Source organism: Petaurus breviceps, unplaced genomic scaffold (assembly GCF_028583685.1).
Source record: "Petaurus breviceps papuanus isolate PSGF00001 unplaced genomic scaffold, PetGlider_PUasm1.0 90822, whole genome shotgun sequence".
Classification (NCBI taxonomy): Eukaryota; Metazoa; Chordata; class Mammalia; order Diprotodontia; family Petauridae; genus Petaurus; species Petaurus breviceps.
Genome location: NW_027187351.1, coordinates 11,214,575 through 11,227,612, shown reverse-complemented (window position 1 = coordinate 11,227,612; position 13,038 = coordinate 11,214,575).

The window sequence follows — 13,038 nt, the reverse complement described above, 5'->3', positions numbered from 1 at the left end:
TAGGATTATAGATCTGAAGCTGGAAGGAAGCTCAGAATCCATCGCCAACTCTCCTCATTAGCAGATAAGGAAAGACTTGGTTCTTTGAAGAAGATGTTATTGATAATACTTGCACAATGATGATAGCTCTGATTGGGTTGAGGAATGAGAGTGTCTAAATTCCTCCTCTGTTCTCCTAATATTTGGAGCCATACCTTTCACTCTGGACCAGGTGATATAGTCACAGTGGTTAGGTGGAGCTTTTTTCTTCAGCAATAGAAATAAATTATGCTTTTCTTCAAGTAGCACAACAGTTTTATATTGACATTTTAGCTGAGCACCACTAGAAGTTCGCGATTGTTACTCCTAATCCATTCAAACCTTAAGCTTTCAGATGAGATGTCTATTTTCTTCTTAAAAGTGTATTCACATAGTCAGTCTTGAAGCTTGATGGTACTGACATTTGTGCAACTGAAAAAGAACTTCACAGAGTTGTGGGAAAGAATTGTTGATATTTTATTTAAAGTGAAAGCACACAGCAGATTTTTAGTTAAATGAAGAACTGCATTTTTGCTCTCTATCCTATATGCAAATTCATTTTGCCTGAAAAATATATTTCATCAAATTCTTGGTTAATAGAAATTCCATTTTTGGACCCTACTTTATATTCTGACCTTTGTTGCTTATAGCTGTATTATGTTATAAGAACACCTTGGTGTAATATAATTAGTGATATCTCTATAAATAGGAAGGATAGGATTATTCTGTCTTCAATTTAGGATGACGGGGGACAGTGGCCCACCAACCCAGTAGTATGAAATGTTTTGAAGCATGTACAAATATAAATGTTTTATTTCTGAAAAATTTAAAAGGCATTAATCTGCTGAATTGCAATGCCTAGTAAAGAACTAGTATACAACTTGAACAATGTTATGAAGAACACATTATGAATTTCTTTCTATAGTAATACAAAATAATGGGCTTTATTTTTTTTTTCCTTCTCAATGATTGGGGAAGTCAGAGCAAGAGAATCTGGAACTGAAAATAAAATGAAATTGCAAGTTAAAGAAACCCCAAAGTAATAAAAAATAGATTTGAGGGTCTCAATCCAGCAGTTTCTTGGATGTGAAAGAGTACATATGGAAATGATGCAAAATCTAGAGTTGGCTGAGGTTTTTTGTCTGAGAAATAAACCATTCATCATGAAGAAATGAATGCTACCATTAAAAGTGTTTTTAGGTCCTGTAATGGATGATTTCTACTGATGATTAGTCATTTAGTCTAAAATTAAACATGATCTTATGGAAGAAAGGTCTGTGGTAAGTACAGTCATTGGCTGGTTTATCCCTTAGTAAACACAGTTTCTTCTGAGATGTTTGTCAAATACAGTGAATTTATCCATTGACTCATTCATTGAGACCCAGGTCCATTTTACATGTGAGTATGCATTTGGTAATCTGAAAAGTCCCTCTGTGGATATTGCTTCTCAGATTTGCTTGTTAGTTGGTTCCTCATTCAATCAGTTGCTTGTAATCACTTCATATGCCTGCAGAGATTCGATTTTGTATTGACCAGGATGATGTAAATTTGCAGCAAGATCTACAAGAGGAAGTTTGTTCAGTGCTTCCCTTTGCTGAGTGCTAACATTCCTCTTCTTTTCCAACATCTAGAAGCTTAGTTTTAAAAATATGTGTGTATGTATATATGTATATTTATACACATATGTATGTATACATGCATATTATATAAAATGCTTATATATGAAATACACCCAGGTCCATATATATGTGTGTATACATGTGATTTTTACTATCTTTTATTTTCATATCACTTTCATTTCCCAAAGTATCCCTGCCTCTTCTCTACCCAGTGAGTCATCCCTTGTTAATAAGAGAGAGAGAAAGACTAAGCAAAATTAACTAACCTATAAGTCATGTGATAATATATGTAATATTCCACCCTCATAGTGTCCCATTAAGAAGTACTGAAAGTACATTCCTTCTTTGGGGGCCAAGCTTCATCATTTTAGTGACAAAGTGTTTATTTTGGAATTTTTTCTTTTCCATTTACATTGCTGTAGTCATTGTGATAATTTTTTCCCCCTGGATCTGCTTACTTCACTCTGCATCAATTCATCTAAGTCTTCCCATGCTTCTCTGAGTTCTTCACCTTCATCATTTCTTATGATGAAGTAATACAGTAATATTCCATTGCATTTACTTGCATACCACAGATTGTTTAGATACTTTCCCTTCTATAGCCCTAATACATGTAATTAAACAACAACCGCCACAAACTGCAACTCAGTGAGTATTGGGGCATCTAGGTGGTGTAATGGATAGAGCACTACACTGGGAATCAGTAAGACTCATCTTCCTGAGTTCAAATCCAGCCTCACAAACTTATTAGTTGTGTGACCCTGGGCAAGTTATTTAACACTATTTTACTCAGTTCCTTGTCTGTAAAATGAGCTGCTAAAGAAAATGGCAAACCACTCCAATATCATTGCCAGGAAAACCCCAAAATGGGGTCATGAAGAGTCAGACATGACTGAACAACAACAAAAAACTTCTGTAGCCTGAATCCTTGCAACTAAACAACAACAAACTTCAACTCAATAAGTACAGCAAAATGGACAATATTAGACAATTTATGCCTCTTGGACATTTATCTGAACTTGTTGGTATAAAATAAATATGATTTCTTTTTATACTGTTCAGTTGCTATATGACCTCACAGTCTAATATGATACTTTCAAAAAATGAGTTAGTTCATTTCATATGGAAATAAATTAAAAGGTTATCTCTCAGATTTTTTAAAGATAAAAATTCCACTATATTCACAAGTAGCCAAACACTTTTAAAAATTGGGATTGGAACAGAAAGAAACAGGTTTAAAAAATTGGAAGCTGTTTAAAAACAATTAAGTATCCAAGAAAGTATTCTGATTTTCTGATAGTTTATAAGTACCCTGAGCTAGGACTTCTGATATAATGTTTCTTTGTTTCAAGCTAAGTAATTGAATACTTGACTTTTACCATTTCCATCTTGGTCAAAAGAGGGAGTTGAATTTAGAATCTGCCAGTTCACTTTCCATTATGGAAGACCTTTAAAGAGATGGTTTTACAAACATTTTTTATTTTGCCCTCTCATGATCAATTTTTTAGTATGATGCATCTATTATGTATATATTATTTATTTTCATGTTATATACATACCTTACTCTACTAATAATATATTATGCATATTATGAAAATTGAAAGAGGATAAGGATGATTTAATTATTTTAAAAATTATTTTAATGGGACAAAATCTTTTTTCTTAAACTTGTAATTAGTAATATTAATTTTAATTAATAGCAATTAATTAATTAGTAATAACCATGTTCTGTGGGAACAATGTGATGCAGTATGCTGCATTATTTTAGAAAATCTTGGCATTACATTGTGATATGTCCACTCAAGAGCTAAAGATCTGGCCCTAAATTCAGTTTATTTAGTTACTTGGCTGTTGTAGTTGGAGGAAAAAAAAACTTCACAAAGATAGGTAGATCCAAACTGAAGAAATGCATCCATCATTTACTAAATTTGACTAAATGATCACATCACTTTTTCAATCTTATCCAGCAATCATATGTATAAAGGTATTTTTGAAAAAAAAAATTGACTATCTGTTTTGTCTTCCCTGATGCCAATCAGTGGTTCTTGTAAACTAATTGTAAGATCCTGCCTTTTTATATTTTTAGCAAATGAATTCAAAAGCCACTGAACCTCTTAATTTGGAAAAATTTTAAATAGGTTAAAATTTTTGTTAACATGTTTTTAAAGTATACAGATGGGGGCATGCATAATTTTCATCTACAAAAGCTTGGAGTTTTAAATATCTTGCTAATTGGTGTCTTCATACTGTCACTGGCACAATATCACAAGGCATAATATGAGATTGAGGTTAATCATTAACAGGAATAGATGTAAATATTTCAAACAATCTTCTTGATAATTTTGATTTTTTTCACTTCTTGTGAGATGAGATTAGATCATTCTTGTCTATGCCTTGGAATCTAATTGATGAAGAGCTTGTACCAGGATTAGAAGTGTCAGTTCTGTCATTTTCTAGTTTGAGCTCTCATTATTTATTTTATCATCAAGATATCTGTAGAAATCTGCTGGTTTTGTGTTTGTTTAGCTGAAACTAGATGACACAATTGGGAAATCCACTTAATCAGGTACATATAAACTGCAATAAAATATTCTCCCTCTCATTCCTCTCGAATGAATGAGTGTAGGTGCCCTGTCAACCCTTTCAAGTTATGGAACTCCTAGGATACTAATATGTGACTATGTGAATGACCATCTGACATCTAGAGTGAAAGTACCAGTGTCAATATATTAAATACTAGTAAATCTTAATTCCTAAATAGAAGTTTTAATATTTTTTTCTTACATCCCAGCTGATTATCATCCCATTTCCTGGTGCATAGACATCTCACTTCTCTTTTTTTAAAAAATTATTTATTTAATATTTTATTCCCCCCCCAATTACATGTAAAAACAACTTTTACCATTAGTTTTTTTAAAATTTGAGTTCCAAATTTTCTGACCCTTCTCCCCGTCATTAAGAAGGCAAGCAATTTCTTAAAGGTTGTATATGTGTAGTTGTGCAAAGCATATTTCCAATGTTAGTCTTGTAAAAGAAAACAGATAAAAAAAAACAAGAAAAATAAAATAAAAAGAAAGGTATGCTTTGATCTGCATTGAGGCTCCTTCTCTGGAAACATTTTTCATCATAAGTCTTTTGGAATTGTCTTGGATCATCGTATTGCTGAGAATAGCTAATTCATTCACAGTTGTTCATTGTACAATATTGCTGTTACTATGTACAATGTTCTCTTGGTTCTGCTCATTTTTCTTTGCATTAATTCATGTAAGTCTTTCCAGGTTTTTCTGAAAGCACCATGTTCATCATTTCTTATAGCATATTAGTATTCCATCATAATCATATACCATTATAGTTTTCATCCATTCCCTAACTGATGTGCATCCCCTCAATTTCCAATTCTTTGCTACTTCAAAAAGAACTGTTATAAATATTTATGTTCATATAGGTAATTTTCCTTTTTGTTTTTTTTTTATCTCTTTGGGGTACAGAATCTACTAGTGGTACTATTGGGCCAAAGGCTATGCATGGTTTTTTGTCATAGTTGCAAATTGTTCTATAGAGTGATTGAATCAGTATACAACTCTACTAATAGTGCATTAGTGTCTCAATTAATTACACTTTTCTTAAGGCAAGTGTTTGAATGGTTAAGGAGAGAGGGATTGGAAGCACTTTGCCCCTTTGCCTAGCAATGAATGGTCTGCCCTGTTCATGTCCTACTCTACCTAATTTATTTGCAATGATTCCCATTTGGCAGGGGATCAAAATGGGTTATTAAGTAATTTTAACTTCGACAGAAATATTTCAGTGAAGTATAGAGCCATGCCACTAGGAACCAGTTTACTTCATGGAAATCCTACCACAGTGAAAAACTAAGTAAGAAGACCCAGAATAATTTTGTTGACTAAGTAGGTATACAATCATAGTACTTCAACTTGATTTTCTTATTTGTAAAATGAAAATAAATAATAGATAAGTATAAAATGAACTAGGACTTCTGATTTCTTATTTCCTTGTTCTAAGTTAAGTAATCAAATGATTCACTTTTACCCTTTCTATCTTAGTCAAAAGAGGGAGATGAGTTTAGAATCTACCAGTTCACTTTGCAATATGAAAGACCTTTAGAGAGATGGTCTACAAAGACTTTTTTTTATCACACACCCTTATTAATAAATCTTTTTAGTCTGATGCATCTATTATGCTTCTAATATTTTAATGTTATGTGCATGACTTACTCTTACGTATGCTATAAAACATGCATTTAAAAGAAATTAAAAGGAGATAAAGATGATTTAAATTTTAAAAAATTATGTAATGCTACAGAATTCTTTTCTTAAATATTAATTATTAATCATATGCATATAATATAAATTATACTTAAAATAATAAATCTTCTGAAATAATCCTTCTAATTTAATAATAGTTCATAAAGAAAAGAAAGTATTAGCTTATCCAACAAAACTTGAATAGTGTATCTTTATCTTGTTAATCCATTATGTCCTAAGTTATTAGGTTTTTTTTGGTACATATATAAGAATTCATTTTATAGTAGCCATTTTTTTTCTTTGGACTGAAGAAACTTCCCTGTTGATCTAGGGCAAGAGTTCTTTTTTTTTTTTTCTTTTTGGAGGGCAATTGGGGTTAAGTAACTTGCCCAAGGTCACACAGCTAGTTTTTGTGTTAGGTGTCTGAGGCTGGATTTGAACTCAGGTCCTCCTGACTCCAGGGCCTCTATTCACTTAGCCACCTAGCCGCCCCAAGGGCAAAATTTCTTAACCTTTTTTGTGTCATGGATCACTTTGGCAAACTGGTGAAGCCCATGGGCTCCTTTTCAGAATAAAAATTTTAAAAGCATATAAAATACAAAAAAACAATTATACTGAGATGAAGATTTTCTTTCTTTTCCAAGTTCATGGACCCCCTGAAATCTATGCATGGACCCTTTGTATACCCCAATTTAAGAACCCCTGATCTAGCACATGGCTTCTAGTTAAAAATTTTATCTTAGGAGTCTTAGAAGGCAGATCAGTATTCCCAAATTTACCATGCAGTTTATATTATGACTTAATATAAATGATAAATGTTTGCCGTAATCTCCCCTGGTGAAAATCAGACTAGTGACAATCTTTACGGAAGTTTCAAAAGACAACTCAAAGGGACTTAGCTAATTGCACTATGATTAGATTCCAGGTAATATTTTTTAGAACCTTGTAATAGAATGACAATTATAAAGTCCATAGAGAATCTACTAAATGAATACTGTTAAATGATTCCTATTCCCTAGCCCAACAGCAAATAAAGGAAATTTTGTTTGATTTCTGGTCTTAAATTTATGAAGATTTTACTAAGTTACCTTAATTTCCTGACCAAGAAATAAAAATAATTAATTTGGGCTGCTTGAAGTGAAGTAATTCCTCTAGAGTCACAGAAAAAATAAGGGGTAGAGATCTATGACAAGATATCAGCCAAATTTTCAGGCTTCTGTTTATATCTTGCAGTCTCCTTTTTTTAGTTTATAGCTATGGTAGTGGCAGCACAGAAATATTTCTACAATACTCAAATTACAGGAAAATGAAGAATTTGTGTGATTCTTTTTATAGCCATTTGTCATAATCTGACATCAGATCCTGCCTTCAGATAAGCATCAGTACTACTCAACTGGATCTCTAAGTCACCTCCAGATGAAGGATGTTTCCAATATATGGTACTGTTGTGTTCCTAGCTTATTCTTAACCAAACACTAGGAGGAAAGCCTGCAAGATAATTACAACTCCCCATTGCTACCATATGATTTGCTTAGTGTTTTGATCTATGCATACTTTAGCCCAATGCTTCTCAAAATTTCTTTTTCTTTTGCTCATGGCATGCTATTTTTGTCATGAGGAGTTGAAGCACAATGAACATTTCAGTTGGCTACACTACAAGAATCTGATCCATGTGATTGTAAGTGTAAACTGCATGCAGTTTGTGACACACCTTCCCAGTAAAACTTGGAGCACATTTATTTTATGGCATACACTTTGAGAAATCCCTACTCTAGGGGATTAGGAAAAAAAGTATTTGTGTCATGGCTGTCTATATTCAGTAGAATTAGTTTAGCTGTACAAATGAATTTTTTAATGACATTATGATCTCAACATTAAATTTTTTTATATTTCATTTTTTCCAATTACATGTAAAGATAGTTTTCAACATTCATTTTTTAATAAGATTTTGAGTTCCAAATTTTTCTTTCTCCTTCCCTCCTCTCCCCTTTCCTAAGACAGCAAGCATTCTGATATTGGTTGTATATGTGCAATCATGTTAAACATATTTCCACAATTAGTCATGTTGTGAAAGAAGAATCAAACAAAAAGAACAAACCAGGAGGGAAAAAAGTGAAAATAGTGTGCCTTGATCTGCATTCAGACTCCATAATTCTTTCTTTGGATGTGGATATCATTTTCCATTATGAATCTTTTGGAATTATCTTGGATCATTGTATTGCTGAGAAGAGCTAAGTCTATCATAGTCAGTCTTTGCACAATCAACATTAAATTTCTTTATGATATTGCTTATACTATACAAATATTGTTATACCAAACTTGCCCTAAGCTAGCATTATCATCAACAATAAATTTAGTGTCTGCTTTGCTCAGGACAGTATTTCAGACACTAAGGATACTTACCTATCTTCAAGGTTTAAATTGTGAGCTCCTGGAGGGCAAGGATTATCTTTCATCTCTGTCTATATACCTAGCATTTAGCACAGTGCTTGGCATATAGTAGGAACTTACTAAATGTTTTTTGACTAACATTATATCAACACTAGTCAGAGCTTCAATTTCTGACATTTTCTCATTGCTTCCCTCTTTGAAATCTTAATGGATTTGTAACCTCATTCATATGAGTTTTCCTTTCACTTGCAGATTGCATCCTATTCACGACTTTTCATCTTGTATAACTTTTGTCATAGACTCATAAAATTTTAGAGTTGGAAGGGATCCCAGTGATCATCCAGTCCAACCTGTAGAAGCAATTCCTGTAACAACATTCTCCACAAGTGCTTGCTTAAAGACCTCCAGGGAGGGGGAACTCATTACTTTCCAAGGCAACCCATTCCATTTTTAGATAACTCTGGTTTATTAGTGCTTGGACTGACCACATTGCTGCTCTAGGAAGTTAAGTAGGGAAGTGCAAAAAAACTGTCAAACAAGTGACCCACAACACTCCTGAGTGCCACCTAAACCAGATTAAAGTGTAATTGGGAACACAATAAATAAAAATACAGTGAAACATAGATAATAGTAATATGTGTGTTTTTTTTTTAAATCAGTATCTGGCTGGCAGGGATACTTATGTACTATTAGAATTTGATGCCCCTGGTGTGGTGGATAGATGGTTGGACAGGGACTCAGGAAGAGTTTTGTTTGAATCCTGCCTCAGACACATGCTAGTTGTATGGCCCTGGGTAAGTCACTTAACCACTTTCATTATCAGTTTTCTCACTTATAAAATGAGCATAAAAGTAGCAGCTTCTTCATAGGTATATTGAGATAAAATACATAAAATATTTTTCAAACCATAAAGCACTATATAAAAGCTATTACTGCTATTACTATACCATAATTGAGCTGCTCTTTCCCATTGTTAATAAAATTGTGACATTGATATCAGTGTTTATGATGCACAATTGCACTTGTGTCTCTGTGCATCAAATCAAATGGCATCATATTTGTAAAAGTGTTTAGCATAGCATTTGGTACATAGTAGGTACTTAATAAATGCCTGTTCCCTATTCTCTTTCCCCCTACATACAGTATTAGGCTCATAGATTTAGTGAGGGAATTGATCTTAGTGATCATCTAGCTCACCCTCTTCATTTGTTAGATGAGGAAATTGGGACACGGTGGGGGTTCAGTGATTTGTCCAAGATCAAGTGGCAGCAAGTGGTAGAGCTGGGTTTGGAATCTTCAAAATTGAGACTCTCCAATTTATTGCATCAAAGTAATGCTACCGTATAATTACCGCTAATCCATTCACTAACTCCATAGCAATGAAGAAAACAAGCAGATTACTGAGTGCAAAAAACTTTTTTTTTCCCCCAGGAAAATACCTCAGTTGATTCACAAATATAAACCAACACATACATAGTATTACCTGATGTTACTCTGAGGTTAAACTAAGACTTTGATCCAGACATCTGTCTCACCTGTAAGGCTTGAGAATAAGAGTCAAATATCCCTCCAAGGCAGAGCAGCTAGATGCTTGAATAGATAGTGTCAGAGCTGGAGTCAGGAAGATTCATCTTCCTGAGTTCAAATCTAGCCTCAGATGCTTACTAGCTGTGTGACCCTGGGCAAATCACATAACCCTGTGTTTGCCTTAGTTTCCTCATCTGTAAAATGAGGTAGAGAAGGAAATGGTAAACTACTCCAGTTTCTTTGCCAAGAATATCTCAAATAGGGTCACCAAGAGTTGGACATGACTGAGTTGGACAAGAGTTGGACATGGACTGAGCAACAATCCCTTCAAGATTTGAAACACATATTGAGTGCAATTCAGATCCAATAAACAATTTTGTCCTATAGTTAACTTATATTCATCATGTCCAAAATTGATCTGGAATTGATCTGTTTATTGAATACCTCAAAATAGAATTCATTATCTTTTCCCATGAGTCCCCCCCTGTTTCTAATTTATGTACTCTTATTGAGGGAATCATCTCTCTGAGTCAATCCAGGTTTGCAGCCTTGGAATCTCCCTGGATATTCCACTTTCCATTGAGGCTGCTGGTAGCACAATGGACTGAAGTCAGGAAATCCTGAGTTCAGATCCTAGGAAAGTCATTTATTAGCTGTGTGATCCTGGGAAAGTCACAATCTCTGTTTTCCTCAGTTTCCTCAGCTATAAAAGGGGATAATAATAGCACCTATCCCAAGGGAGTTGTCATGTAGATAAAATGAGTTAATATTAGTAAAAGCATTTATCACAGTAGACTGGGACATAATAGCCTCTATATAAGTTCCTTCTTACCTATATGTAATCAATTTCCAAGTCTTGTTTTGAATTTCACAATATCTGTCAAATGTGTCCCTTCATATAACTGTCACCCTAATTCAGGCCTTTAACATCTCTTATCTGGATTATAGCAATAATCTAATTGGGGGTGGGGGTGGAAGGCAGCTAAGTGGTGCCGTGAATAGAGCACTTGACTTGGAATCAGGAAAACTCATCTTCCGGAATTCAAATCCAGCCTCATACACTCACTGTGTGACTCTGGTAAGTCACAGCCCTATTTGCCTCAGTTCCTCATCTGCATAATGAGCTGGAGAAGGAAATGACAAACCACTCTATTATCTTTGCCAAGAAAACTCCAAATGGGGTTACCAAGAGTTGCACATGACTGAAATGACTGAACCACACACTTTTAATTGGAGGCATCCCTGTCTTCAATCACCCTCTTCCAGTTTACCACCCACACAGCTGCCAAATCGATATTCCTAGAACACAGGTATGACTTGTTGCTCCCCTGTTCAAGAAGCTTCGGTAATTTCTTGTTGCTCTAGGATGAAGCAGAGACTTATCTATTTAACACTTAAAGCTCTTAGTAATATGGCTCCAATCCATCTTTCTGGACTAATATTATTCCCTTTCATGGATTCTCTGTTCCAGCCATACTGGATTATTTGTTACTTGCTGTTCCATCTCCTGCCTTTGTAACTTTGCACAATAATGAGAAGCATCTCAGGTGCTATCTATAGGAGGTCCCTTCTGATTTCTTCCCCCTTCCTATTATTCCCCCCCCAAATATTTTGCATTTATTTTACATCTATTTACATATATGTGTATAAATTGTTCTTCCCTTCCCCCCACGAACATAAGATTAAGAAAAGGATCCAAGAAGCTGGGACTATGCTAGTCATTGAGGAAACCAGGAAGGATTAGACACAGTCCCAGTTAATCTGTCCAGGAGTTTCTATTCCATTTGAAGCAACAAGACACATAGAAAAAGACTTCCAGGTAATAAGTGATAAATGAGTGGCTCTTTGCCATTGAATCTCTGGTCCCCCAATCCCTCCTTATTCTTCTATAATTACTATAGGAGCTCACAGAAGGGTGAGATTATTTCTAGTTGGGTTGATCAGGAAAACCTTTGCTGAGAAGGTGAGATTTCATCTGAATCTTAAAGGATAGAAAGGGGAGGGGAATGTGAAAAAAAGGACAAAAATAAGATAGCATAAGTCATAGTCAAGGCATGATGAGTACTGTGGTCTGGTAGGAGTGGAGGCTAAGGGGAAAGAAGACTGAAAAAGTCAGTTGAGATCAATTGTGGAGGCCCTGAATGCCAAGCCAGTTTGTACTTAGGTCAGTATGCTTTCTAGTAGAGACAAAAATGGATTAGAAATGTCACCCTGACTTCCTTTGCAGATGCTGTGCTAAAAGTGCCTACTGACATAATCAACATATGATGCCAATATACTACTATGTCATTATACTAATATGCCTACTAAACAGAAGTCACTGTGATAAGCTCTGGGCATACAAAGAAAGGCAAGCTAGTCTAACCTGGAGGAGCTCACAGTCTAATGAGAGAGCCAACATGAAAACAAACTATGTACAGACAAGTTATATAGAGGATAGGTAGAAGGTAATCTCAGAGGGATGACACTAAAATTAAGAAGGATTGGGATCTTCTTGTAGAAGGTGGGATTTAGCTGGGACTTGAAGGAAGCCAGGGAAACTAGGAGGCAGAGATGAGGGAGAGTGTTCCAGGCATGGGAGCAGTCAGTGAAAATGCCCAGAGCTGAGAGATAGAGCTGAGAAATTGTTCGTGGAACAATGAGGTCAGTGTTACTAAATCAAAGAGTAATGGTAGAGGATGTAAGGTATAGGACTGGAAAGGTGTGTATGGCTGGGTTTTGAAGGACTTTGAGTACTAGAAGATTTTTTATTTCATCCTGGAAGTGACAGTGAATTTTATTGGATGTATGAGGGCATGCTATGGTTAGACTTGCACTTTAGAGAACTCACTTCGGAGGCTGAATGGAGTTTGAATTGGGGTGGGGGAGATTTGTGGCAACACAGACCTGCCAGGAGGCTATTGCAGTAGTTCAGGTGTGAGGAGATGAGGGTCTATACCAGGGTGCTGGCAGTATTAGAAGTGAGAAGGGGGCATATTTGAGAGATGTTGCAAAGGTGAAACTGATGGGTGGTGGGAAAGTAAGGAGTTGAGTTTGACACCTGGGTTCCCAACCTGGGGGACTGGAAGGATGGTGTGTTCAGCAGTAATAGAGAAGTTTGGAAGGGGGAGGATAATGGGGGAGGGGGAGATAATGAGTTTAATTTTGTACATGTATTTACATCCAGTTTGAGATACCTAATAGGCAATTGTGAAGTAGATTTTCTGAATTTTGCTTCTTTC